A 27,966-nucleotide genomic window follows, 5' to 3' on the forward strand; every position below is an offset into this window, starting at 1 on the left:
CTGTGCGAAATCGTACAATTGTCGTTACCATACTGGCTTTCCCCTTGACATGTTGGGCGACACGGCGCTGGTAAAAGTGTTGCAAAACATATCGCAGCACAGATCTATAATTCCCTCTCGCGTACCAGAGGCAATGCAAAATGTTATTATCGTCAAAATCAGGAGAAGCAAATGACAGGATTGCTTAAATTTGGAGCGTCTAGCAATGGTAGGCAGCAGCCATGCCAGCGCTCCAGCTACAGCTTGGGTCCCAAGTTTGGGCTCTATGCTGTCCGGCACGGTGTCAAACATGATATACACCCCGGAGACCTCTGTACGTTACAGCCTACGCATGCGCCGACCGTAGTAGTACGGATCGGGTAAGGCAAGTGGTTGTTGCCCCAACAGAAAGGGCACGGAGGAGATTTATGGAGCCGTGGCACAGCTTGAAACCGTCGTCGTCGTTCAGGCCGACGGGTGGTTAAGTTCGCACCGTAGGATGTGCGAGTAGAGCTGGTAAGGCTTTCGGCTGCTGCTGCTTTGTGCCCAAGAGAAGGGCAAAACTACTCATTTGGGCTTTTGGGCAGCAGAGAACACAGCCTGGATATGGGGGAAAGCCCCAACGGTGGTTTTGGAGCTGGCGATGGCAAAGCCTTTTATTTTAGCACCCAGAAACGGAAGCCTTGCGTGTCAATCATTCGGTGTACTTGCGTACCACACGGGTTTTCAAGACCACTAGACGGGGTACCCACTGGAGCAGAGTAGTACACACAATATGCGTTACGCTTTGCCAAGACACGCTTACGCAAGCATCTAAGTACGCAAGCGGTTAGATAGATGGCTGCGCATATCGACATCGATGCGGTATTGATAGTGATTGATCTGGCCGAGGGCACTCCCGGGACCAGTGTTAGGGTAGCAGGGTAGCAATTGAAGTGGTGGTGAAGCTGGCGATGGTGGCCGTAATGACAGTTTCAGCCTGGGTCCTGGGAGTTTCGGCGAGTTGAGTGTCGTTTGATTAGCTGCCGTACATTCGGTGCCCTGACAGCTGTCCGGCACTGACGGACTGACTTGTCTCTGGTGCTCTCGGTGGGACATCAGGCAACCAAATTAGACGCCATTAAAGTTGCATATGTGGTTTTGCAGAGTCAATCGGCAATTGGCTGGGAAAGGCAGTTTTGGGTGAAGAATTATTGGGAATTCCAAACCGACAAACTAGACATACCCAAAATGGATGTGTTTTAAGTGTGCATAGTTAGTAGCAGCTCTGAGATTGAACCTTTGGGTGAACTTGCTATTACGCAGCATGTAATTGTGTACTTCGCTTATTAAATCAAGCATTAATCAAAGAAACTTTACGAGTTGGTGCAATTAAGCCTTAAACTTTGAACAAAGCTTAATCATGCTGGCTAAACACCGCCACTAAACACAATTCGTGAATAATTATTCGTTGTTTGTGTAGTGCCATTAGAACAACAGTTCGTTACAAACGGAGGCGCTAAATAGAGCGCGTTCGTTCGCGGGTTTGCAACACATTCTTCATACGTTCAGTTCGATTCAATTTTCACTCGCATTCAATCAGCGTTCGTCGATTTGAATTGCGCTACCATGCTCTTCCGCATTGTTTCAGCATCTTCTGGTTTGAAAAAACGATAGCACTCCACAAAATTGCCACGGTGCACAACAGCCAGCAGCTTCTTCGCCTCTCTCGAACTTTTCGCACTCGATCGGTCCGAGTGAACTGAATTGGTTGAATGTGTTCCATGGTGGAAAACAAAACGATGGAGAGCGATAGTGTGCGGAGGGAAACAAATATGTGTTAATTAGCAACCCAATTAGTATGGCAGCGACGAACAGGGTTGGGAACGCGCTGAACTGCGTAGAAAAGTGTTTTTCGGCAGATGATTGAGGCACCCATCGTTTGTAGAGTTTTGGGAAAATCGAAATAGTCGAAATGGCGACGTGAACGAACGTGAAGGAAAGACAGAGAGAGAACAAAAGCAAGACCAAAATAGGTGATCAGCAAGCTTGAAGTAGCAAAAAAGCAGAACCAACTGTTTCGAGAAAGCACCTATAAGCGAAATGATTGCTCGGAAAAATTCAACTTGTGGTTGCGGATGCGATGCAGCAGCTACTGGAATTGGTCGGAGGGCGCCTAACGTCGAACGGACCGGTCGTTTGCAAAGTGGCCACTTCCGTCCGATGTATGAAATGGTTTCGCCTGCTGTTTGCGTGGAACGTATGTGTGTGCGTACGTGCGCGATCATCAAGCTGGGGTTGAAAATGAAAAGCAATAGAGCACCGCAGGCCGAGAAAGAACTTGGGGTTGGGTGATGAATATCGGTCCAGTTTTCAACCGAATGTGAGTTTGTGAGTAGTTTGTTAAAGCTTGGTGAAGGCCTCATTTCTCGAGTGGTGATGCGACGGTTTTGATTTTGTGCCAACATTCCAGGACAAGGCAATTGCTAGGTCATTCGTTGCATGAGCTTTCGCCGTATTGTTTAGAAAGGAAAATTTTGAACTGAGCTACTATAGTTCAGCTGAAGAGCTACCTCTTCCTACAGTAAGAGTGAAGAAGAGATCAATTGGACTGACAATACAGCTAAAGCCATCAAACTTAAAAATAAATAAAGATGAACTGAGTGGAAAAGAGATGAAATCCTACATATGGCGAAATTCTTAGTCGAAGCTAGAACTCCTGTGTGTTGTTGATCAATAATGTTTTCTTTCAATTTAGCAGTATTTAGCTAGTATTTAGCAGATATCCCCATATCCTACATCCCACATACTTCCTCACGATAATTTATTTTTTCGTCTCTACTTTAGGCTAATTCGATTAAGTCTTTCATTAGAGGATTGACTAACAAAAAAATGTTGACTAGCTTGCCACAAAGCCTCGGGTTTCCTCATGTTCCTATATCATGAAGGATGGTTCTGCAGGAAATCATTGATCTTATACCAAAATCAGTATTCTTCATCTTGACTTAACGACCTTCTAAGGTCATGCAGGCCATCGAAATGGCTTACTGGACTTGCTGATACCATGTAGTTGGATAGTCAGTCCTCACTAAGGATAAATCAGTAATAGGTTTACTCATATTGTTTTTGAAGTGAAAATGTGTTGTGGTTCATCATCAGAAAGTGCCTCACTATTCTCAAATCTTCATTAAGGCTTAAAACTCGTAGTACGAGCCAACCTTCATTTGAAGGACCCTTGTCTCTTTTTGGTGACAATTCCTACAAATAAATTGTTTAATGACATATTTAAGCCCTTCATAACCAACAAGATTCTCAACAATATGGACATTTAGATCCATTTCCAGGTGAATAAGTTTAGGCATCGTCGGATGTAAAATCGCGCCAATCAAGACAAGAAGCGTTAAATAGTGCGTTACATACCAATTGCCTTAAATTTAGTAACGCACGTTTTTAGAAGTCTTTCGACAGCCGAAGAAATCTTTCTTCCTAGTGTTTCTTCAACATTTAATTGTAACCAATGTTTTCGATAATGAATTGACATCCTTTTAAGATCCACTATTCATATGTCGCTCTGTACTTCTGCCGCAATTATCTTAAGAATGCCGTTTTCCCCACCCCCTCATTTCCCCTCCTCATACTGCAGTGCAATTAAATCCTTGCTTGCAAGCCTGTGTTTGCGAAAACATTACACGCAAAACAAGAGCGAGTTCAGTTCCGTGCAACCGTGAAACCCTTGTCACTCGCTCCCTACCGCTAGCGTTACTGGGGCGGTAAATGCAATAAAAATAGCAACAACAAAAAAAAAATCCCGAACACAAACCGGTGGCATGCATTTTTCCCCAGGATCGGGGTTGCCATCTTGGCCGGTGTAGAAATAATTTTATTAGTTTTACAGCTCTACAAACACACACACACACACATGCGCGCGTAACCATGGAAAAGTAAAGGAAGCTGTCGATCGTGATGCAGGCTGCTTAACGGCGTCCGGCAATCGTTGCATTCTGATCATCGTAACGCAGCTTTGCTGCAGACAAGGCAGCACGAGGAGGTCGAGCAACTGTTGCAGCAAATTAAACAAAGAATCAATGCAACGCACACGGATACGCGAAAAAGGCAACACCAGACCCACTGCGAGTGTGCGCCTTCAATTTAATCATTAACTCAACCTGTGAAAATGTGCAATTGCAGTTGATCGGTGCTGCTCGACTGTCGTCTCAAGATGCTCTCTACGTATGTACGATGATAATTCGCCATTCAGCTGTACCCTTTTCTGGATTTGTTACGTTAAATTCGAGGGAGTGTTTGAGGTGCCAGAGAAAACGATGCCAATGCCTAACGAAAGTGGCAAAATGGATGCACTTAAGCTGGGATGCTTAGCGATGGAGAATGAGTGTGTGAGTGTGTGTGTGTAGAATCAAAAGAAGCTTTTCTATCTTTCCGTTCCATTCTAGGTCTCGGTATGACGTGCTTGGGATGACCTAAGTGCGCTCAAGAAACAATCCCACAGCTGGATGAGCGACTGGAAGGCGAAGATTATTGCCTCGTTGGTACAATAGCAATGAGTACAAGCCAGACGAAGGAAGCGGCACGGTTAGAGCGGGATGGGTTTGCTCGTGTGTAATAAAAATATTAAATTTATGAAGTGTGGTAAGTTTCGCCACATTGCCGGTACCATAAAGACGCCTTATGTCGTTTAAATAAATAGCCTTAATTTTAAGTGCTATGATTAAGGTTCCTTCAGTTGTTCTTCGTGGCTGGCAGTTGGGCAGTAAGCTAGGTACCACACCGACACGCGGCCAAACGGGGCACGGCCGGTGTGGACTGTAATAAAGTAAATATTTGCTCACGACGTCGACTACGATGAATCGACGCTAAAAAAAAAAGAGTTGAAGAGCTCGGCTCGGAGTTCCTCACAAGCGAAGAAGGGTTCCAATGCTTTGTCCGAAGCGCTATGTACCGTCCGGGTGGGTCGTAAAATTTCATTAACACAGCCCAACGGTCGATCACGTAATTGGACTGGAAGGCAGTTAAGGCGCAAAGATGAGGAGAATGAAGCAAAAAAAAAAAATCCCAGTTTACAAAAACGTGTTACTTTTCTGATCGGTTAACGATATTGTTACGGTCGTACAGTGCTGCATGATGCTGACCGTAAATGGTGAGTGTGTGTGTGTGTCAGTTTATCTGAAGGAAATGACGGAAAATGTTAGCAAGTGACGATCGAGGCAGTTTTTGTTTGGAAGAGTAAATGAGCTATAAATAAGCTGAAGCTATAATAACCACTTATGTTCAATTTAAGTAAAAGGTTATTTGTGAAGAAAATGTTTCTTTAAACAACAATCGTTATTAGGAGACGATAAAAAAGAGTAAGATAAAAGAAATATAAATACAAATGTAGAGTTGATGGTTTTCCACTTACATAAGATCCCTAGCCTAACGAGCTTTATTGTGACGAATATAGCCAAATTTTCGAATTAAAAATTAGAATTAATTTCTCTAGAGCTAAAATGATATTATTAAAGTGGTTAACTTTTTTAATTTTGTTAGCTAAGATATAAAACTCGTAGTAAGAACGAATGTTCAACTGTTAGAAATGACCACCGTTGCTTTAAAATAATAGATAATTCTTTACATATTCTATGTTATTTGATTAGAGTATGAGACGACGATCTAAACGGGATACAATTATATGAATTTTATCACAAAAAAGAGCTGAATTAAGCACGAAATTATTTTTTGTTTTCGTCTATCTTGATTACTGGTGTCTTGCAATTAGAACTAAAACATCAATATCATAAAATAATCTTATAAATAAGATATAGCATAGAAAAGTCAAACGAGACTACCTTTTATCAAAGAAAACATTATAAAAAGTACAGCTTGAACAAGCAAGAAAGAGACGAATTTTCAACCGAATAACTACAAACCACAAACAACACTGAAGCGTGTATGAATTAAGCATGTTGGTGAGCGAACGAAATAACTATAGACCTTCCCGATTCGCAATGCAATTAGATTTATATTGTACCTGAGTCTAACGTGTGTCTTTCTAACATGAAAGGTGCACTTAGCACTGCAATGTTCACTTTCCTTCTGTTATGTCTTTAATGTCTAATAAATGATGTTTAGTGTTACCTCTAAGATGGAAACTCTACTACGCGACTCTTTCTTTGAGTAACAGAAATTGGGAACAGATGTTAATCGAGCTTATGATTAAGAGAAAGTGATGAACACGAAGCATGAACACGGAACCCATACTTATTTCATCTACTAAGTTGCTTCACACCATTACAGTGAATTTCCCACCAGTTGCTCATATCTCGTTTAGATTGCGCGTGGTGTGTGGCTTGTAGTGGATAAAATCGAGTGATATTTGATGTTTAAAAGCCATACTATCTTTGTAGCAATAATGATGTTAGGTGCAAAAGTTAAAGCATCGTAAAGAATCCATGTTGATGCGCGCCATATTTCCCTGGAGACATTTCTAGAGCACTCACGTCCCGCACCACCTGTGCGGCGTTACTGTTTCATTTAATCGATTAACACATGGTTCCAGTTCCAGATTCAAACTGGCCATTGCCAACGTCCTCCAAGCTACACGATCATTACTGCATTCGCAGACGATGCCCACCTTGCTGCTAGCAACATTGTAAACAGCGTCAAACATCACTCGACAGAGCATAAACACACGACTCTTCGGACTCGTTGGACATTTGCCGAGCATTCGGTGGTCATCATGATGTGGAGCGACATGTGGGAAATAGCCGACGCTTGGACTATCTGTAGGAAAAGAAATAAAAAACCACAACCACAAAGATAGCAAACACACACACACACAAACGGGAAAGGAGTGTCCGAACCGATCAGCTTCCGTTTTCCGTCGACCAGAGTCGACCATTGTGTTTTCCGACTGGCGAATGCGGGATCGTTCTACGCGTACGGAATTGCGTACGGTTGGCAGAAGATTGTTGTGCCCGATTCCACAGGAAAGTCTCCGACCGGCTCATGCGGCAAACTCAAGCCACAAACAGCATCATTCGAGCATCTATTTTGCCCATCTTAGCTTGTGTCATTTCTTTCCCCATTTTAGTTTTAACCCTGCTGGGGGGACCTGCTGATGTTGCACTGCGGCTGCACAACATTGTATGCGCAAATCATTAACATTGCACTGCAGTTTACACTTGGTTCGTCTTTCGTCGTTTCCCACCTTCATTGAAATCCATCGATAGCGGGTTTGATGCGAGGATTCGCATGTGCATTTGCGAATAAGTCTTGGGTCCAGCGTTGGCGAACTGCCTTCACGGGAGATGCACGGAAACTGGTGGAGCGTAAACGATATGGAACATATCCGAGGGAGAGTTGGATGGGGTGGCTGGAGGGTTTTTAGACATCACCTGAAGGACGTAGTGTAATTGGTAAGATATACCCTCACTCCGAAGCTTCAGAAGAAGAGCTCAACTGTTTGCCGCAACATTTTGCCAATTCTGCCAGACGCTCGGCATTACAAACCGAGGTGGAAGTTTTCTCCCCAGGCTAGAAATTGTTCCTTTTGAATATGTGGTACACGGATACGTTGATATGTGCCGGCTGTCAAGTAAAAATTGTTTCCTTTCCGAGGCTGGCCTTAGCGACCTCAGCCTCAGGGACGTAGACTTCTTTGACTCCTACGCAAAATCGCATTCCATTCAGCAATAGCCTTTCCGGAGAGAAGTAGAGAGAAAACAAACGATAAACCTGTCCCACCATCTGGGAACTTAATACAGAATAACACAAATGCCGGAGCGGGGATGATCGACGCACCGAAAAAGGCGAAGTTCAAAACATTGATGAAAATGCGCTTCAGCTGATGCCGCCCCGAAAGGGTACACGAGAAATGTGTCACGGGGATTTCTGTCACTCTGCGCGCGTTCGGGTCGATAAAATAACGTTACGAGTATACAGACAACCTTCTCCGGGTCGTCCTAATGAGACAAAATATGCACGGCCACGTTGATTTGACAAGATTCTTCAGACTAGACTTGGGAGCCTGGGGCAAGTTCTGGAGAACTTTGCCAAAAGGTGAATCTACTACTTCCTGGAAGTTAGTATTTTGAAGAATGCGGCATGAAGGCGAGTGCGCCATGGTTTTAGGATGAAGTACTTTTACTGAAAAGCTGACGAATTGAAAGCAGAGTCAAGTTTACAAAGTTAAGATATCAGTTAAAGTTGTCGATTGTGCTTCAAATCAACTGAATCTCGATTAATTCATGAGAATTTCACAATTCCCAAAGACACCGAAAATTCCCAGCCCGCACAGACTCTCTCGAAAGGAGACCCTTCTCAAATTCCTCACAAAAAAGAAACGACTACAACTATCTGCTCGATTTTTTACGTAAAACATACGTTGTTCTAGCACAATGTTTTCTTCTGTCGTCCGTCCAGCAACTGCGATATTATTTCAATTAGACCGACCGACCAACCAATGTGCCCTGCAGGGTAGCATCGATGGCATGTAGGTGCATGGTGTACGCGCTTCGAAAAACGCTTTTTGTGCATCCGCCCCATTTTCTTTATCCTCTACACTTGTATCGCAGCAATTGCGGCAACATTGTTGCAGCGACAGCTTCACCGCCCCTCCGAACTCTGGATTGATGGGTTCAGTTCAACTGCAGTGAGAACGATGCGAACCCCATATGCTTACCAGGCCCCCGGGGGACTGAAAATGCTGGCACACAACACACCGGCGGCTGCCGGCTTTTTGTTGGTCGTGCTTTCCTGTTATCTGTAGCACTGTGGTTACGACAAAAAATAATGTAAGCGAGATCAAGCTTCCCCAAGTACTGCGATATGCAAAGTGAAGCTGGCTGTTTAATGGTATAGCTTGTAAAAAAAAACAACCCCGACAAACCACGTTGATTGGGAGCAATTTTTCAAAAGTCTAACATTCGAAGAGTGTCAAATCGGTACCTCCAGGAGAGGGTTGGCTGGCATATGTAACGACGCGAACAGCAAAGATCACATCGCGCGTCATCGATTATCGAAGCTGTTGCTGTACGATCGCTGCAGTTTGGTGCATGAACCGGATTTTTAATCACATTGTCACCTGTGTCATTGCAATAAAACCACTCGCGAACTAGGAGTGCATTAAGGTGCGGAAAGGGTACGCATTTGTGTTACATGACGGGACGTGATTATGTGATCGATAAAAACAGTCAGCGCCTTACTACACGTGCGCAGCTTAATTACCTGTGCGTTGCTATCAAAAGTTATGTTTGAGCGCTTGTTGACAGTCACGACGATAGTGCTGAAATCACACGTGTTCCAAATTTGCCTACCGATGCTACCGATGTATTCTGAACAGTAGTAGTGGCAGTAGTATTTTTAAACGGAAATTTCACTTCGATCACCTCGCGCTGAGAAGTGTGAACAAGGTGCAAATGTGTGAATTTCTATCAGTAGGTCAACAGTTTGCACTTGCTTCATGCTTTGTTTCTTTGGTTGAATTTTTGCATCATTAATTTTTCATCCCCATTGCGAATGGGGAAAGAAGAATGAGAGAGAGAGAAAATGTTTTAGTTTTTATTGACTGTTGTCTGTTAGCTAATGAAATGCTAAAAATAGAGCCACTGTGTTAATAGTTGTACTAATAAGCAATTAATATTCATCGATATTTGAGCTTTTATCATTTCACGTCGGGAGTGATTGTGAAAACCAATTTACATTTGAAAAGTTTGATTGATTATGTTTTGTTTAGTTTAATTAGTTTAAGTTTGCTTCAAAATAAGACCATCTCTAGTCGGATTTGACAATTAAGTAAGTAAAAAATAACTCAAGGAATTCAATTTTTACCGATTACTACATTACTACATACTTCATAAAAAAATAGCCACGACTTTTTGAGCGATCTTTCAGTAGTTACTAGGCACCTTGGGATTATTCAGAGCCTTGAGTAACTGTCGGACTAGGTAAAACATAATAAAGGTTGATTAAAGGGTTGTCCAAACAATGTTATTGAAAGAAGCTGAAGTCAGTTGGCAGCCTCTTAGTTTGACAATTTGCACGAAGACGCAAATATTTTGCACAAGTACTGCCAGAAGATAATATGTAAAACATTGGATTCAAATTTCACAATTATGAAATAATTTTGTAAATTATGAATTCAGAAAATATTTTTGTATATCGTTTTAATTCATTCCTATTGAACAATTGACCATTATTCTTTTGCTATAATTCTTCTTATAGTCTGTGTCTGAGCACTGCGTTAGTATGTTAAGGTTGAGTTTTTATTTTTGACTACTTCTCGGCCCGCTCTATCTAGCACTTTCAACATTCAGCACCGATTTCAAAAGTTGCGGATTTGAATTTAGTCTCTAATCCATGCACACACATCGATCAAATGCTAAGCAAACGATTGGTTTACAACCAAGACACTTCACGCCTTACTCGAAATAAACTATTCTTTCTCATCGCCTGGAAGAACGTTCCACACAAGGGTAAGAAACGCGTCGTGAATACTCTTGAGAAATGGACTTCCCGATCGGGCGATGCTAAACGTGTGTAAGTGTCATGTCGCATGATGATCCAGCATCCCATCACCACCGACCGCTTCGGATCAATTCGATCGAACCGGATTGGCACTCGATCAAAACAGTCCCCTTCTCCGGGGACTCTTTTCCTATACGTCCACCCCTTTTGCCGGGAGGAACTCAGCGATGGATTCGTGAGAGTGCACTTCCGTTTGCTGCACGCACAAACCCTCCCGAAAGCGACGTCTCTCGCGCCACACAGGCAGATGAAGATGAGCGACACTGAGAAGATGTGTAAGGTACGCGTGTACAGGTGAGGATGGAAATAAAAGCTTTCGCCGTATGAGGAACCGGTCCGCGAGTAACCTAATCTTCTCGAAAGGTGTCTTTTTATTAGGCTTTATTAGTTTGGTTCCCGTGCCTTTTTCCTATCCACACACACACATACGCGGCCGCCAAGCCGTTATCCGATTGCTTGTACGTGTGTGTTTTATTTTCCTTTAAAGTATCGTGAGATTTCATGTCGATTCATTTTTGCGCCCCGATCGTCCGTTTCGTTCATTCTAATGCGGTTAACATGTCGCGATGTTTCCGAAAGGTTCAGCCGATGGTTGCTGTCCGACATTCTTCCACTTTTAATCGGGAACCCATCGATGACTTCAAAAATTTCACCATTCCCCATTACGGTGGAGCGCATTTTATGCGGATTTCACCCGATTTTGGGGTGGTGCGAGGGAGGAGGGGGATGGAATATCTAACGGGAGGGTGGTTGGTATTTATCGTTTGGGAGACGAATAAATTAACTAGTTTCCTGGATGCGAACTGGTCAGGGGTTTGGCTGGACGGTTTTGTCGGTGGAAGATTATTTTTCATACAAGAGCACATATTCGATGCACGATCAGTTATGGTTATTTCGTAAAGAAGAAGCCAAGTTTCTTAAAGCATCCAGTGGACAAGACTTTCCTTGTGAAATTTAAGGATGAAGTTGAATTTAAACTCTTAAGCTCGTTACAACTAGTAAAAACTTGTAACCCTCTTAATGTAAAAGATTTAAATTTAAATTTAATTAATTTCCTTATTATTTCTTTCGTTATAGACTCAATAAAACTACAATGAACTTAATGCTGCAAATCCAAATCACGATGAAATTTACTACCGTTCATCGATTTTTGATAATCAAATCGAATGAAGTCACCAACGCACAAGTGAACCGGACCTACCAGACGGCGGAGGCTGCACCTTACTACGCCACTGGGAACCACGTTACTAACGCAGCAAGAAGCTCACATTTCTCCGGTCAAGTATAATGTTTGGCATGAATCTAGTGACATGAAGTCATATTTTCCCACACACGCACACATAAACTGAGTCAGTCAAGTCTTTGAGGCCTTAATCGACTTATCTATTCGTATAAGCTTTAATGCTGCATGGAAAATATTGAAATTCTTCCCATCTGTCATATTGGACCGCCTCGCCGGGTAAAGTACGTACGGGAGCCACAACCCAAACCCACCACCTAACCTACCCAACAACTCCCCTAATGGTCACCCATCCATGAGAATATCGATTCATTACACGATTGACTATCGTCTTTATTTGATCAATATTTCTACGGCTGAAGTTGCAGACTAGCGGGAAGGACGTTCGCCAATGGTTCACGCGGGAGGTGTCGTTTGCGGTGACTAATGGGCACCAATAACAGTAATAACTGGTCAACAATGAGCTTAGGATAGGATTTAGAAAATTGCTCCCTAATCACCGTGCCGTTAATCATCGATCGGCCACACGGTTGTTCGATTATTGGAAGGGATATGATTGTTCCTCGGTTCGCGTGTGGCATGCTAAACGTACGTGTCAAGGCCTTTTTTCTGGAATGTGTACGGCTCGGGTGTGTCCAGGTTTTAGATATTAAGTGAAAGGTTCTAAAGCCACATGCTCTTATCGTTTGGCAATGTCCAGAATGGCGATGGGTTTCGCGTGTGTTTTCGTACAATCATAAATTCTTGCGAAATAATATTGAGTAATCAAACAACCAGCGCAAGAATAAACATTTCACCAACTCACCCGTTGTTAATATGCCTTGAGAACTGGATTCTTCGGGTATGTGTTCAAACACACACATCGACACACAAGTGTGGGTGTAATCCCATCCCGCCTTCCAGTCCCTTCTCCGAATTCCGGATCGATCAACGCAGGAGCACATTTCATTTTTAAAACCAAGCTTATTTATTTATTTATATTAGCGTTTCGTTTTCCTTTTCGAGTCTTTTGCTTCGATCTTGGAGGTCGAATCTGCCATAAGCTATTGGAGACGTGTGTTTGTGTGTATGTACTTTTTTTTTTCTCTTGATCACACCCATCTCATCCGTTTGGTAAGGTGGATACGCTGTTTCGTAGCATGGACCAAGGTGTGAGGTCTATCGGTTACTACTTAATTCGCTACAGCGCTACCCAACACCAGTGTGGGCACTGTTGGACCACCACTTGGTTGACTAATGGCATATCGATCCGATCAATTCCGATAGCATGATAAATGTAGTTTTGTCTGGTGGTGGGAGATAACTAAAATGTTTTGCTGTTTTGCCTATCGGTGACATTCTTTCCGCCAACTGATACGATCAGAGACGGTGGAGATATTGAGTACGACTTCATTGCCTGGCGTCAATATACGAGAACGTTCGAAGGTTATTTTGCGAGGCAAATGTTCAAGATTCCGTTGGATTAAAAATGACTTTACGGTTACAATATGGTACCAAGTTGGATGTAGTTCTTTCTTTTTGTACTTATGTAAACTCACTAGTTGTCAGCATATACGACTCCGATTTCTATCTGTACACGAATGCAAAGGATTCTCTCATTCATTCCATAGTGAGAAATATTGTCATGAAGTTAAAAATAAATTTTCTTTATCTTTCGCTCTCAAACAAAACGCATCAGAGCTTCTTTACACACCCTGGCCAGCAACAATAACTGGCAATATGGTACATGTTGGGCTTCATTTTATCAAACTAAAAGTCGCCTTGATCGCCTTTCGTCACCCGGATCACCGACGGCAAAAGTTTTGTGTAGGGCAGAAACATTTCAATAACTGACCATCTGGTCAGCCGGTTTTTCAGCTGGAACCAGCGCCTCAGCGCTTACAATGCCACGCAGTCCTATGATTTCCTTCTGCCCCGTTGGGGCAACACAATAAATCTCTTTCGCAATGGCAGCTTCTCATTCGCATCCATTCCCGTGCGCCACTATCCTCGCCGCGACAAGGGCAGTAATGGCGCAACGTGGGTCAACGCAACCCATCCACCATTTCCACTGCACAAACCAAACACCGGCAGCGAATATGCGTGGGATGTGGGATTAGTTCGCTCTGCAGCGGAACTCGATACGGTGACCGGCTCAACATGCAACCAAGGATATGTGGTGGACGGGATTATGGGGTCTCATAAAATTGCAATGGGATGATGTGGTTGTGTGCTGCTCGCGCCTTAGAGTCGTCTTGGACGAGCGAGCTTTAATATTGGTTTCCGCGTACATCAGGCCGGCGCTCGATCCCCGTTGGCGGAGAAGTTTTGTCTCTCATTCCCCAGCCTCGATTTTAACGATTATCACGCTCTAATTTAGACGTTATTTACAACGTTGCAGCAGCGGCAAACTGTGCATCTACGAGGGCACGGCAGGACATTCCGCAAATAGTTTTCAAGCTTGCTTGATAGTGCCATCCTGATGTTGATATAGCTTGTAGCGTTGTAATTAAAACGACATCTCTTGCCTCGTGCATCTTGTTGATAGTGATCAAGTAACTGGAAAATGTCACTGGGGAGGAAAATACTCATATGAAAGAAAGAGGAGTATGAGTATGAGTTTTAGCGTTCGAACAAATATCTACAATGCATCTTCAAATTTATTTATTTATTTTATTTATTAGAGGTTTTCTCTGCATTGTCATTTTCAAACACATGTTAACGTTTTTTTTTCTTTGAGTGTTGAGCCCTTAAACTATTGTCCAAGTTGAGATCTCACTTTTTTCATCCTTTTGGAATTCTATGAATTATGGCTCAAAAAAAAGTTTCGTTACTAACATCCAGGAAGGAATCAGGCTAGTTTTTGAATTCGTTCTTTGAAGACATGCGTTTTCCTTGAACAGGATTGTAGTAGTCGGATGATGCCAGTCCGAATAGAATATAAAGTGGCGACGGTAGAATTTCTTACTCATTATCTAAATAACCTCCAAATAGTTTTTGACCCTAACTTAAACATGCGATGGAGAATTGTCGTGTTGGAAAATTACTGACACGAGTCTAGTTTAAATTCCGATCGTTTTTCCTTCAAAGCGAATTAATTATTATTTTGACAACATTGCGAAGCAGTTCTTATTTAAAAGACATCCTTTTGATTCCTTCCTCAAAGTAAGACTTGAATATTTTACTTAGTAAATCGACTGAGCTTGGTCACCAAATGTGTAGTTTTGAATCTCACATCTTGGATTTGAATCACTGGACTTCGATGGCTCTGGGTTTCATCTCGTAGGGTACTCTATTTCTAACTCTATTTCCAGACAAAATGTAATAGGTTGTTTGACAAAATGTAACAAAGCATTTCTTCCTTGTTATTTGCCTTATGCCGGGCATGCTTCGTTAAATTTCCTGCCTCAATTTTTATTTTGAGAGTTTCCAAAGTCTCTTGAAGCAAACAGCAGGTCTAAACCTTTTTTATATTCAAATTGGAAAATGAAACATACAATTTGAAATACAAATTGGAAACGAAACATTCTACAAATGATGCATTTTGTCTGAAATTCATGACAATTGTCTTGCTATGATGATACGCGCCTGTTAAACGTAGAAAACATTGCGCCTAATTTAAAATATTGAAGTTTGAAGTTTATTAACTCTTTTCCAAAGAAGTCTTTGCATTATATCCTCCACCAACCAACGAAAAAAATTGAACATTCCACTATCACCATAAAATTTCATTTTATATAACGTTCTTACATAAATCCAATCGCTCCTATCAAGATTGGAATCAATTTCCGCTTGTTTTAGCTAAGCACCCTATAAAAAACTGTGAGAGCATCAAAAACACCCTTTTTCTTTTATCTATTGACATAAGCTCGGGGGTCGCTTAAAGCGCACTGACAAAACCACCGAGCATCAGGTGATTTTTTGAAGGTTTATTTTACTTTCAAAATCACGCCACTCCCTCGGATAGTTTTCGGTGCGAAAATGAATGGGCCCGCTCACGTTATCGTTACAGACGCCGCTTTAAGCTGGTCACTACGATGATAATAATGATGATGGTGATGGTGGTGATGCACTGTAAAGGTATTTCGTATTAAGAGAGGATGAGAGATTGTGCATATTTGTGAATGGTTTGTTTTTCTTGCTAGGTTCATTTATTTGCTTTTGTTGCTAATGTTGACCGTAAATGAGTCTTTTTTACCCGACAGAAGCGAAACGAGTTTGGCCGAAAAAACATTGTCCATCGCGTTTCATTAGGCTGAGAATCGGGTGAAAGTATTTTTGGCTATTTATCTCACATCTTGGGCGGTCAGTTTTAAGCGTGGCGGTGCAAGAGCCTATAAAGCTATAGAAAGCAAAAGCAATCTGTTTAGAAGTAGGTATTAAACACACAAAAATGGCTCACACAAAAACAACAACACAGCTCAGTTCGGGTGTAATGGACACATTAGCACTTAATGTGGTGCGAACATGATGCATTTGATTTGATTTCGGTTGTCGGTGGACCGCGGCTGGGTTAGGGTGCGGTGGCAAATAAAAAATATCCCGCAAAGAAGAAACCACTTCAACATAATCGGCCGTATGTAAAAGGTAACAACATTCTCTTCCGGTGACTTCACAGACGGCAGTGCAAAAATGAGATGGTTTTGGTGTACAAATTTGTATGGTTTCCCTGGGCTAGGGTTGGAAAAGAAAAACTGCAGCTACAGCCGGCGTCTCGGCACAGGAAGTGCTCGCATCGGTGAAAGGGACGAAGAAAAGCAGCCCCGTTGGTGTTGGGAGATCGTTTTGCTGTTGTTGTTGTTTTTTTTTTTTTGCAAACCGGAAACCGGAAGGGACCAGTTGATGGTGTGTTGCGAAGGAAGTGTCTCGTTTATGCTGCACAGTGCGCAAACCGACCAACAGCACACCACCCAACCCAACGGGTTACCGTTTATTTGCATAACGCGGCAACATAAAATGTCTTTACGACTCGTAACGCTCTCCGGTGTCCGGATGTCTCGTGATGCATCGCGCGTCACCTTCGAAGGGAACCCAAGTCGCACCGTGCCTGGAAAGTGGCCTTCCGACTGGCATTTTAAGCTGTGCCGCAAGGAAAACATAGTCAGCGGCAGAAGACAGCGGCTTGAATAGACAAACAAACCCGACCCGGTCCCGTACGAAGGCGGAAGACGCATCAAAATGGGGCGAAAATCGACCGGATAAGTGAACGTTACAAGTTTATTTTGATGAAGTTATGCCTACGCGGGACGGGGGTTTTCAGTAGGTGGAAATTGAGTACCGAAAGGCAAGAGCTAATGCTAATGGGAAAAGGTCGGGAAAAAAGGCTTTTTGTGCCGAGGCGCACTGTGACAGTATAATGATTAGGGTGGTCCCTACGCTGACGGTGAAGTTACGGACCAATCCTGCGGAATGGAGATCGTTTGTCGAAGGGAAAGTTACAATTCCACGGAAAATGGTGGCGACCTTAACGGAAAATTTGGAATGTATGCGGTAGAAAGTCGGCGTGTTAGGGTTAATCAAGGAGTAGTTGAAGAAATGGGTATTTTCATACTTGTTTTAAAAGCATCAGTAGCAATCCAATATTCATCGTTAGAATATGTACATTCATGTAATAATACGGTCATGGCGTCCTTGTTGCGTATTAATAAACCATCGGAAATACTAGTATATCCTCCAAAATTTTGTAAAATTAAGAGAAATTGCCACATTCAGAGGTTACAATTATAGATTAGATTAGATTCAATAGTTCAACCTGTTTACTCTGCTCACTGTGTTTTATTTTATTTTATTTTATTTTGGATGGGTGGATGGGTTTTTTCAATCCAGGTCTTGAAGTCATGCAAGCAATAGCAAGACACTTCTAGTCTTAAAAACTCCGGTATAAAATGCTAAAAAAAGTATGCCAAACTTGAATTCAATACTGTACCGGTTCCTGATATTCAAACGCTTTTTTTTTATACTTTACGACAAGAGCAACAATTAAGATTCAAAATCGAAAATGTTGTTGATTCTGTTTGCTGTGGCCTGGCATGGTGTTGCAATTTTCCTTTGCCAAACTTCCCGGCAGCAACGCTTTGCTCGAAACGTGAACGACATGTGTTGAACCTGAGTGCGAGAAACTGCCGCTGATTAGCTTCTCCGTGGCAGAAACAGCTGATTTCGCGAGTTAATTTAATTGATAGAAAACGAAGCAGCCAGCCTAGGAAAAGTGGTCCCATTTGCGGGCCCTAATGTACTGCCCGATCGCACCCCTTTCGCGCTCTTTCTTTCGCTGTCCTTCTCCGTCCGCTTCGCAGGGTGGGTCTGATGTTAGCGAATTAAGATAATCATTTCATCCAACAGTTCGGTTCGGCGCGCGCGCGCGCTCCAGCTTCAGCCCGTGCTAGCCAGGACCCATGTGAACGCGAAAATGCCGTCCAATTAGCTTGCTTGACAAGCAACCGTCAACAAGCCCCGTCGTTGACGTCGGCGGCGAAAAACAGTACCAAGCTAGGGTAGAGTGCCATGGTAGGGCTGCTGTAGCTGAAACAGGAGCCCTTAATCAATGGATGGGAGGCTAAAGGCTAAAATCTGGCGCTTTTTTTGTTGCATAACCAAAAGTAAGGAGGAGATCGCGAAAAGCTATAAGCTACCATTAATACGAAACGCCGTGCCGACCATGCTTGATTCCTGCGATCGTCGGGAAAGCGAAAGTTTCCTTCTTTTTCGGTTACTGCTTGTTGCTGTTGATGTTGAGCTTTTCAAAAGCATAATCCAACACTGAAGCTAGACGATGGAATGCCGAATGCAGAAATAGACATATTAGAGGGTTCATTTCAGTTGGTAGGCTTGAGCCAAGGGAGCAGAAGTGGATGGTGCACTGGTGTTCGTTTTCATTAAAAGCAAACATCATTATTTAGCGAGCAGCCAGAAGGTGGCTTGTAGCGCCAGCCCCAAAAACAGAGCGAGAAAGAAGTTGGCACACTCGTGCCTCGCTGGTTCGAACTGTCGAACGACACACACATCGCTAGCATTTAGCATTTGCTGTGTGGGATATGTTTTCATTTTCATGCCAACTTCAAGTCGGTTTTGGCGCAGTTGGTGAATTCCTTCGGAGCTAAGTTATGTTTCTTTAGAAAAGCTAATAACATAAATATCATACTAGGCAAAATAAACAATCCCACCAGACACACGCACACAGGCACACTCTTTTATGAGGCTTTGAAGTTGGAAAGATCATCAGCTTGTGGTGGGGCATGGCATATTTTAATCGAGCTCCAAGCAACATGGGATCGGCCCAACCGAAGCTAGAAGGATCGATTTCTCGCCAAATAGGCAAAAAGGAAAGGGAGCGCACAGTGCGCCCAGTTTAGGGTTGCCGTCATCTATCACGATCGCGATCTTTTTGTTTGTTTGTGTGTGCTTTTTTTTAGCTTGTTCAACAAAGTCAACAGAATACGTTGAGCTTAAGTAGGAATTGCGACAGTTGCATAAGATTCCATAAATAGGTCTTTGAATTTTTTAGAGTTTGGGTAAAACTATTTACCATTCAAAATTCAAAGAAATGTAACAAATTGTCTTTAAGAAAATAATCAAATTTGTTAATTTTTAAATGACTTAATGAGATAAAATGCATTATTTTGCTTTGTTCCAACATCAGACCTTCTCCAAAATGGTTGCTTGCATACAATAAATATCCAACCCACGCAATGCCGATTATATCGCTGCAAGAGATTGACAAAACAATTTATTCAAATGCACACTCACACCACAATTCGTGAGCTTTCGCACAATTACCTAATAATTTCAATTTCATCGATCTATGCTGTACACCGACAACAACAAGAGCAAACAGCGACACAAAAATCATAAGTTTCATAAGCCAAAAGGCGCGCCGTCGGGTCGTAAGAGGCACCTGGATTGTGGCGCAATGGCGCACCATTGCCACCAGCGTCACTTTCTGGGTCAGAACTGAACCTCCTTTGTAAAAGCAGAAGAAGAGGAAAAAAAACTTCAGCCGTGCAAAATGAGAAGGTTACAGATATGAATATTAATTCAAGCTTCTTGTGTTTTTTTTCTCTACTATTTATTCTCACGACTGTGTTAACAGGATCAACAGCGAATGCAGTTTTTTTTCTTCTTGGTTTGGTTTGGCTAGAAATGTAATCATATTCAATACTTCAAGCAATTTGTTCGTACCGTCAAGTGGACCGATACAAGCTATGTGTCGTGTTGGCTATGAACTTCTTTCGTCCTTTTTTTTCCTCCCCTTCAACCAGTGGAGCAGAATGTGTTAGAAGTTGGTTGAAGGTATATGAGGGGGTAAAAGGAAGCATAAATCGAAGCCGCTCTTAATTAGCATTAGCAAGCGACGTACCGACCGTACATGACACGCTGACAAATTCATGACGACAAGCCCCTTCAGTTTTGCTGGAGTATGGTATTAGTTTAGCGTTTTTGCGAATGCGAAAAAATATTTCACCAATCTAAGCCCCTGCCAGTTCGTGATATTGAGATGGAATGGAATGAGAAGATATATGGGGATAAACATTATATGGGGATATGGGGATAAACATTTGAAACTTCCTTAAAAAGGGCAGCATAAGCAGTCCACCGACTGAAGGGTTTCAGCAGTTTCATTATACTTTTCGTGACGCAAAATCAAGCTTAATTGCATATTATTCTACTGCGGCTGGCGAGAGAACGAGTACAAATGCTAAATTTGTGTATGTGTGTGTTGTTCCTCTCCTATTGTCACGATTCTTATAAGCGATAGTATGAAAAAAGTAGGGGATAAGTGCAGCCAATGTTTGTTTTTTAATTAAAATCACATTAATTTTATGCAGTTGCATAAGACTACGCGCAGCAATCGGAACCTGTCACTATCTGCAGCAAGTAAATATACAAAACGGCATCTAATTATACGCATGTTCAATAAGCAATAAGAATCTCTTTTAGCTTGAGACCATTTTGAGAACATTTTGAAATTAGTTCGATAAGTATTGTTGGTAGCACAATTTTAGCACTCAATTTCTTCATATTTGATTTGACGCTCAAATTTTCAAACATGATTATATTAAACATTGAAATAAATGTGCAGGAAATGCGATTCACTGCATTTTATTGCACACATTTTATCAACTTCGAGCAATCAAGCTTTTTGTTGAAGTATTAGCTATTGCATTTTTTTCTGAAAGAAAGTGACATAAGTGCTAATGGATAAAAATGCATGATATTCATTGACGAAGTACTCTCATAAGCTTTTAAAATAATTGATTTACTCTTCAAAGAAAAACGGAGATGAATCCCTGTTAATAAAAGTCTGTTAATTAAGGCTTTTTTTGCCTAGACAAATCTGCCTGAATAATGCTATTAAGGCAGTTTTTGTCAATAGAGGTTTACCGCTTTTCATTAAGCTATGCTGTTGATAGTAAATATATATTTATTTAGCACTTTATCATTTATGGACAGACCGTTCTAACGCTTAAATAAAAGATAACAGAAATAATTTTTCAAGCTATGAACTTTAAGTTCATAGGAAGACCAATGCTGGTTCTTGAGCATGCCACGAAAAAATTTATGTACTGCAATTGATAGAAATTGAATCTCAATTTTGAACTAATATAACACAAGCAGCTCTAGAACAATGTCTGGTAAATTACAACTTTTTGTGCAGAGAAAATCGAAACCTATTTGAATAGTTTGATGATAGAATGCTGTTACTTAATGTCTCTTTACGCCCTCTGGTTTCATTTTAATATAATGTATACAGCTTTTTTTTAAATTCAGGGCTGTTTAGAACCTACGACTTATTAATTGACGAAAGATCCAGCCAAAAAAAAAACAAACTTTGCTTTCAAAACGCTTGCTCCTTCCGCCTAGGTAAACCCTAGGCTAGGGATATTTGTTTCACTTTTACTTTTTCGCTCACTTTCCTTTATTTTACCAACAGCAAAACCGATTGTTCATCACAAAGGTCGTGAGGTATCTTCTTCCAGCCAAATTCATGCAAAGCCTTTCTCTTTGTTCTATGAAAGCTGCACCTCACCATGAAAATGAAGCTAATCCTACTGCATCATGTTGTTGTACATTTCTCGGAAGTTGATCTTTTCGATATGCCACGTAATGGTAGTGGACATTAGAAAGGTGATAGATTTGTCCACTCTCATCCACAACACGATTGATATAAGTGGCTTTACTCTTTGATGAGACGAACTTCTACAATTGTTTTATGCTAGGTTGCTCCATGATTGCGAGCAATGTTTTTTATTTCGCGAAAAATGAACTTTATTTTACACGCTTTTGATACATGAACTTTTTCACATAAGAATCCAAGCACCAGGAAGAATAATGTTTCGAAAAATTAAAAAGAGAAACAATGCAATAATCCATTATCAACTCCTTCAAATTACCAGACCAGTGCTTGTTAATTATTGATGGTCGAGATGGTTTTAAATGCTGCTTTGACTGACCCACTTTTCTGGCAACATTTAAGTCCCAAGCAACGATTTTTGCTACAGGTTTGCTCATTTCTAACGGGACCTCTGATCGAGTCGGTGTGAAAGTGCATCCATCCATTTTTTTTTTTTTTTTTTTTTTTTTGAGGGTTTAAACTATTCATTTGTTCCGCCGTTACATTCATGAGACTCGCGAACGTGCAGCACATATATGCTTTTATTTCCCTTGCTGAGTAATTTTTTATCAGTTGCAGTGTGTTTGTAAAATGACTGAAGTTCCACACTTCGATAGCGTGTGATTAACACTTTGGATTGGTATTTGGGAAATTAAAAATTTGCATTTGTTTATTTACATAGGAACGCGCTTCATGAGAATTAAACCAACGAACAATGATCAATCAAAAAAGATCACACATGGGAGTTTTGGTTTAATGTTTATGCTTCAGTTACACATTTATCTGCGCAATAAGTAGCTTCTTTAAAAGACTTCCAATGATAACAAACAACTTTCCGGCACCTCTTGAAAGTAAAAAAAACCGTAATTTACAAACGGTTAGATGAAAGTATTTAGTTAATACTCAATCCAAAAGAATGTTTTTTAATAAACCAATCGCAAAGAAATTGTTCAAGTTTCATCTCCACAACCAACACAACTCAAACTCATCCTTCTCATTACTTTACATAGGGCTAGCACGCATGGCAAACTCGTGGCACAACTGCAAAATGCATTGATGCGCTCAACATAATGGAGCAAAACATGCGTTTTTGGGAATGTCAAAAGGAAAAAAAAATGCATTCAAAACAAGTTTTCACGCGCGGATCTCTGTTCGTTGTAGAATAACGGAGCAGTTCTGGCAAACCGGCAGAACCAGACGCGGGCAAAAAGCGTGGATGCGAAACAAAAAAGCTTATCGCTCTATAAGCTGTCATCGGCATGCAGCAGTTGTTTGATAACTGTGATGAGTTGCAATTAAGCACGCGCGTTGCAAAGATTGACCATTCTTTAGTAAGGTGTGTGAGGGTTTTTGGTTTTTTTTATGAAAGTGTTTCATTATGTGCTGCTCAACTGTTTTGAATAATGGCTTTTGGAAAATATGTTAACTGTTAGATGATATAAAATATCTGCAAAAAATAATAAAAGCATTTACATACAGCAAGCACTTTCCAGAAGATTTAGGAATTAGTATTTCATGCCTGATTGCACACAGTTTTTTTGTTTCATCACTTTAAAAAAAAAGAATTATTTTGTAGAATGAAACTAAACCGAAATTTACCATGAACTTTTTGATGCATTCTTGTCATGCATGAGTAATACCTGCGTTCCACGACTCGTGGGCAACGCAACAATTTATTGAAATCCACACAAAAAAAAACCAGCAAATATCGCTAACATGCGTTGCGATCGCTATCACAAAGCGAAAAACCCCGTAACGATGGTGACAGTGATTGGGTCAAAATCTATAACCTCATATTCCAATCCTGCTGTATTTTTTTTTTTTTGCATGTCGACAAGGAACGATCATCGACACGCAAATCGAACGAACGGGTTGATGCGAACCGCCCCAAACTTAGCCAAAAAAAACCCCCCGTCTGAATGCAGCTGCAAATGACTTATGAGTAATGAGTCCGAGGTTCTCATTCAGCCATGAAAAGCCATTTGCCATTTCCTGTCCACCCCTTTGCCATATATGTCCGAGGATTTATAGGAAGAACAGAACGAGAGAGAGAAAAAAAATCAGATCGTTTGAAATTGTGATGCACACTGTTGGATTTAGTGATGGAAGCGATTGTTGATGGTTGATGGATACGGCCAAGCTGATGTCAGTTCAGGTGCATCAGATATGCAAGAAAGCAAGAAAAACAAGAACTCTCTCTCCGTCCCGGCGATGGGTCATTTATTTCAACGCAGGCAAGCGTGTGTGGTTTGAACGCCTTACCCCGCGACAAGTAACAAAATTCTGAAGACGAACAAAAACGCACCACACTGAATGAATCGACTGATTTTGGAAGATGAGTTGGGTTTTGGGGTGAAAGAAACATCACACACGCGGTTGGAATTCGCACCCCAGTGGAAGGCAAATTATGCCGTGCGTAGCTCAAACTGCAACGACCCTAATATTGCTTTGGAGATACTTCTTCCTTTGACTTTAACAGCTGCTTTAATCCTTGGTCGGAATTCACAGGCACTGTTATTTTTCTTTCTTCATGTGCGGTTTTGCCAGCACACACACTCACACAAAGCGGTGGAACAGTTGAACAACTCAGCAAGCGAAAGGTGCGTGAGATCGTCGCGAGATTGATGCAAACCGATCCCGATTGATTGATGTTCCGGGACCAAATGCCGGTGCCGAGCAGTGAAGGCAAAAAAACATTCACGGAATCTGGTACATCATGTAGGAGGCACGAGTCATTGGCACGGGGTTGCGCCCATTGGGTTTTGTGTTGATCGGTGTCGAAAACACAGCGTTTCCTTGTTCAGACCAACTGGGAGAATTTCATGTTTTTTTTCTGTCTTCTGTCGTTTCGTACTCTTTTCTTTGGTTAGCTAAAAGGTTTCTTAAAACGCCCCCTTGAAAGAAACGCAAATGAAAAGATTTCGGCTTAAATGTGGCAAATGTTCACGCGCTGAGTGCACTGAATGCAATTTAATGAATCGATTCAGGCAGTGAAGCAGTATTTTTATTCTCTTTCCTTCTTTTTGCTCGAGTGAACCCGTGTGCCTTATGAAGTCCGGATCAAGGAAAAAAAAAACGGTGACTTAAGCGCAAAATCTTTACAATGAAGTGCATTGTGGTCAGCTTTGGTTTGGTGGGATGAGCGGTGTATTATTACCCTTCCTGTGTTATTGAGCTTTAATTTAAAAAACTGACGAAGCGCAATCGATCAGGCTGGGATATCCACCAGGAAGATCGACTGGATTTGGATAATCGTGTGATTAATGTATTTTGCATTGTGCACCTGATTGCATGCATAATAATATGAAGAAAAGAGTGTGGATTAAAGTTAAGCTAAACTTTCGGGGGTACAAATAAGCTAGTAGCGTTTCATGGTCAGATGTGGCCGTAATGTTATTAAAAGTTCGTTGCATCAGGCAGCACTTTTTTTCTCATGTTACAGTTTATTATTGGATTATATTTTCCATTTTTTATACGATTTTCTTGAAATGCATAAAATATAGGTTCAGAAAATGGCAGATTTTCTACTTTATAAATAGATTTTGTGCACCGTTCTGCTTTACTTTTCTAATAAGATATTTTAAAATGCTAACCGAGCATGCCCGGGAGTAGGCAAACGACATTGAGAAAATGCCTCGTGACATTTTTGTAAATTTTTTGTTTGTTTACAACGTAGGCATTAAAAACGTTGTTGACAATACGGCGTGGAGCCGTCATACTAAAATAAATAAATATTCGAAAGACTTTCGACATCGACATTCTTTCATATTAAATTGATAGTTTATGCCAACCATGCTCTAGTTCAGTGATGTCAAATTCTACTGGCACAAATTGAACGTAAAAAACTCATGCAATGAGCTTAATCTCATGTAATTTTGACCTTCATAGCAACTTCAACTAGGTTTGATTTTTTTTTCGTCGTTTCTGAAGTCAGACATGTGCCTCGTTGCTTAAATCCAGCGAATTTTGTTTTCAACTGATTTTAATTCTAAAGAGCAAATATACAACTTAGCATTCAATAGTTAAGCTATTGGCTGCTAGTCACAGAATTAAAGGAGATAAAGTTTGGAAGTATTTGATCTATTTCACGTACAGAGTCAGGCAGCTTGACGGATCAACTGACAAAGTTGGAAAATTCCTTTTGTAACATCTACGGCGGATTTAAAAATCTCGAGGGCCATATCCAGCACGTATTGAATCTCTATTAATCTCAAAAAGGCAACAAAAGAAAGAGGATGGATAACTGGAGACAACACTTTTTAAAGATGATGAAAAATTCGGACAGAAATTGCAAGGACTCTTGGAGTATCTTTAGTTCATTGGTGTTCATTTGTGACCTAAAACATCGAGCAACTTTTGAGTACCCCATTTATGCTGAAATGGGAGTTAATAGTTGATCTTTCCATGAATACTCGACCACTTGTATTGATGATGCCGATGGTTCCCGTTAAAATGTAGTTCAGAATGCTGCTGCAACAGAAAGTCATGTACAGCTCAGACATTCTTTCTATGGTTTTTTTTCATCTGATCTAGTTCTTGTCGCTTATACTTCTTATCACTAGAGGCAAAATTTTATTGCAAACTTCGGAATGCTCCTAATTATTTTATCAAATCTTTGGTATTTCTCCTTAACCTCATCCAGTGAGCCATCTTCTCCGCGCCAGCGACTTCTTACCCACGAAAATGGCGCAACGTAACTGCGCTTGGCTGGGTTTATCGATCCGGTTCATCTTATCTACCCCGTTCGCTTTCGTGCGATCATAAATTATAATCCATAAATAGTCAAAAACGAATGTGTGTCTTACGATCGCTGGTCTGATCGGCACGACACAGGAGGGTGGAAAAATCAGAACCAGAAAATCGATCAAAACTTCGGAAAAAGCAAAGGAAGAAAGAAGAAGGGCGAGAGAGGCTCTTGCCCCTGCAACGCAACAGGGTAGTGAACGGGTTGTGCAAAGGGATAACATGCAGTACACGCCATGTTCATCGTTGACCGTGGCCTGTCGTCGTCCAAACAGGCGCAACATTGTTGCGCCAAAAAGTCTGAAAACCGTTCGGCTGCCGCCGTGATGCATTCGGGCTTCCTGCTGCATGCTGTCCGCCGTTGTACAACATCGTAACCACCTGCCTTTCGCACACATCCACCCTCTGCCGGTTACTGTCACTGTACTTTTCACTGTAATCCGTAACCGCGATCGAATGAATGGATGTGCAGAGGAGGAGTCCCCTTGCTTCTTCTCGACTCCAGCCAACCTACCCATGATCTCAAACCGTATGGAGAATAATTCCGTGATCGTCTTTTTTGTTTAATCCCGCCCATCTGCGATCCTTAGGCACATGGCTACATCGCCCAAACCATGGACATGCGATTGCGGCATTACTTTTGTTTCGATTTTCCTCCCACCATAGTGGATCTCCCCCGTTGTCGATAAGAAATCTGTCGAAGCCGGTAAGCCTATGGGGATGACTTTCGCAGCTTAAGATTTTGGGGCCAAGAATGTGCTCGGTGAAAGTAAATAGTCGAACCGTACGAAGGTGACGGTTGAGGGTTGATGTTGCTCGGCAAGGAAACAATGGAAGTAATTTCGGAGCATGAAATATGCAGGCCTTGATTGGTGTGGCCTCATTTCAAACGTTGTCTACCCGTTGCCAACAAAGACGTCTATTGGTAAATGAATTCTAATATGATTTCCGTTGTTTGTTAGCATCAAATTAGCTAGACAAGCTTGCTTTTAATTTACTCAAAACGGAAGCATCGAATGTGCTTTTACGATTGATTTTAAATCCATTTTATAACAGAAAGAAATAAATCAATAAATCGTTTAAAAAAGCATCGTCAAGGTACACTCGTTAACTAACTCCAAACCGAAACTGACACTTTGTGCACAGGAAATGCTCGTTCCAGAATGTTCACCATTCGCACACCGTCCCCAAAACGGACCAAAAGTGAGCGGAAGAATTAAGAACCATCTCTACTTCACACTTTTTCGGAGCTTGTCTCGTAAACTCGGAGGAATTAAATTCTTTGGCAAAAGGAGCAAAAGCATTACCAACTTAGACAGGCGCATCGAATTCGTTCTTGGAGCTACAGCAAGCTTTTGTCGAAATGACACATTCTCTCTTTCTAGCTTTTGCGTGAAAACGACCGTCTGTTGGC

General features: G+C 41.6%; 2 protein-coding genes across 2 annotated transcripts in view; one reads left to right on the forward strand and one right to left on the reverse strand.

The window, feature by feature from the left end:
- The window catches only part of LOC126557109 (F-box/LRR-repeat protein 7), a 440,460-nt gene that overhangs the window by 38,642 nt on the left and 373,852 nt on the right, over positions 1-27,966 (reverse strand). The gene's annotated exons all lie outside the window — the stretch shown is intronic.
- Positions 69-27,966, forward strand: part of LOC126556748 (atrial natriuretic peptide receptor 1-like) — a 145,290-nt gene continuing 117,392 nt past the window's right edge. Inside the window, exon 1 of the mRNA XM_050212221.1 lies at positions 69-76. The gene's annotated coding sequence lies outside the window, so the exon portion shown is untranslated. The remainder of the gene's footprint in view (positions 77-27,966) is intronic.

The sequence above is a fragment of the Anopheles maculipalpis genome, chromosome 2RL, assembly GCF_943734695.1.
Source record: "Anopheles maculipalpis chromosome 2RL, idAnoMacuDA_375_x, whole genome shotgun sequence".
Taxonomy (NCBI): Eukaryota; Metazoa; Arthropoda; class Insecta; order Diptera; family Culicidae; genus Anopheles; species Anopheles maculipalpis.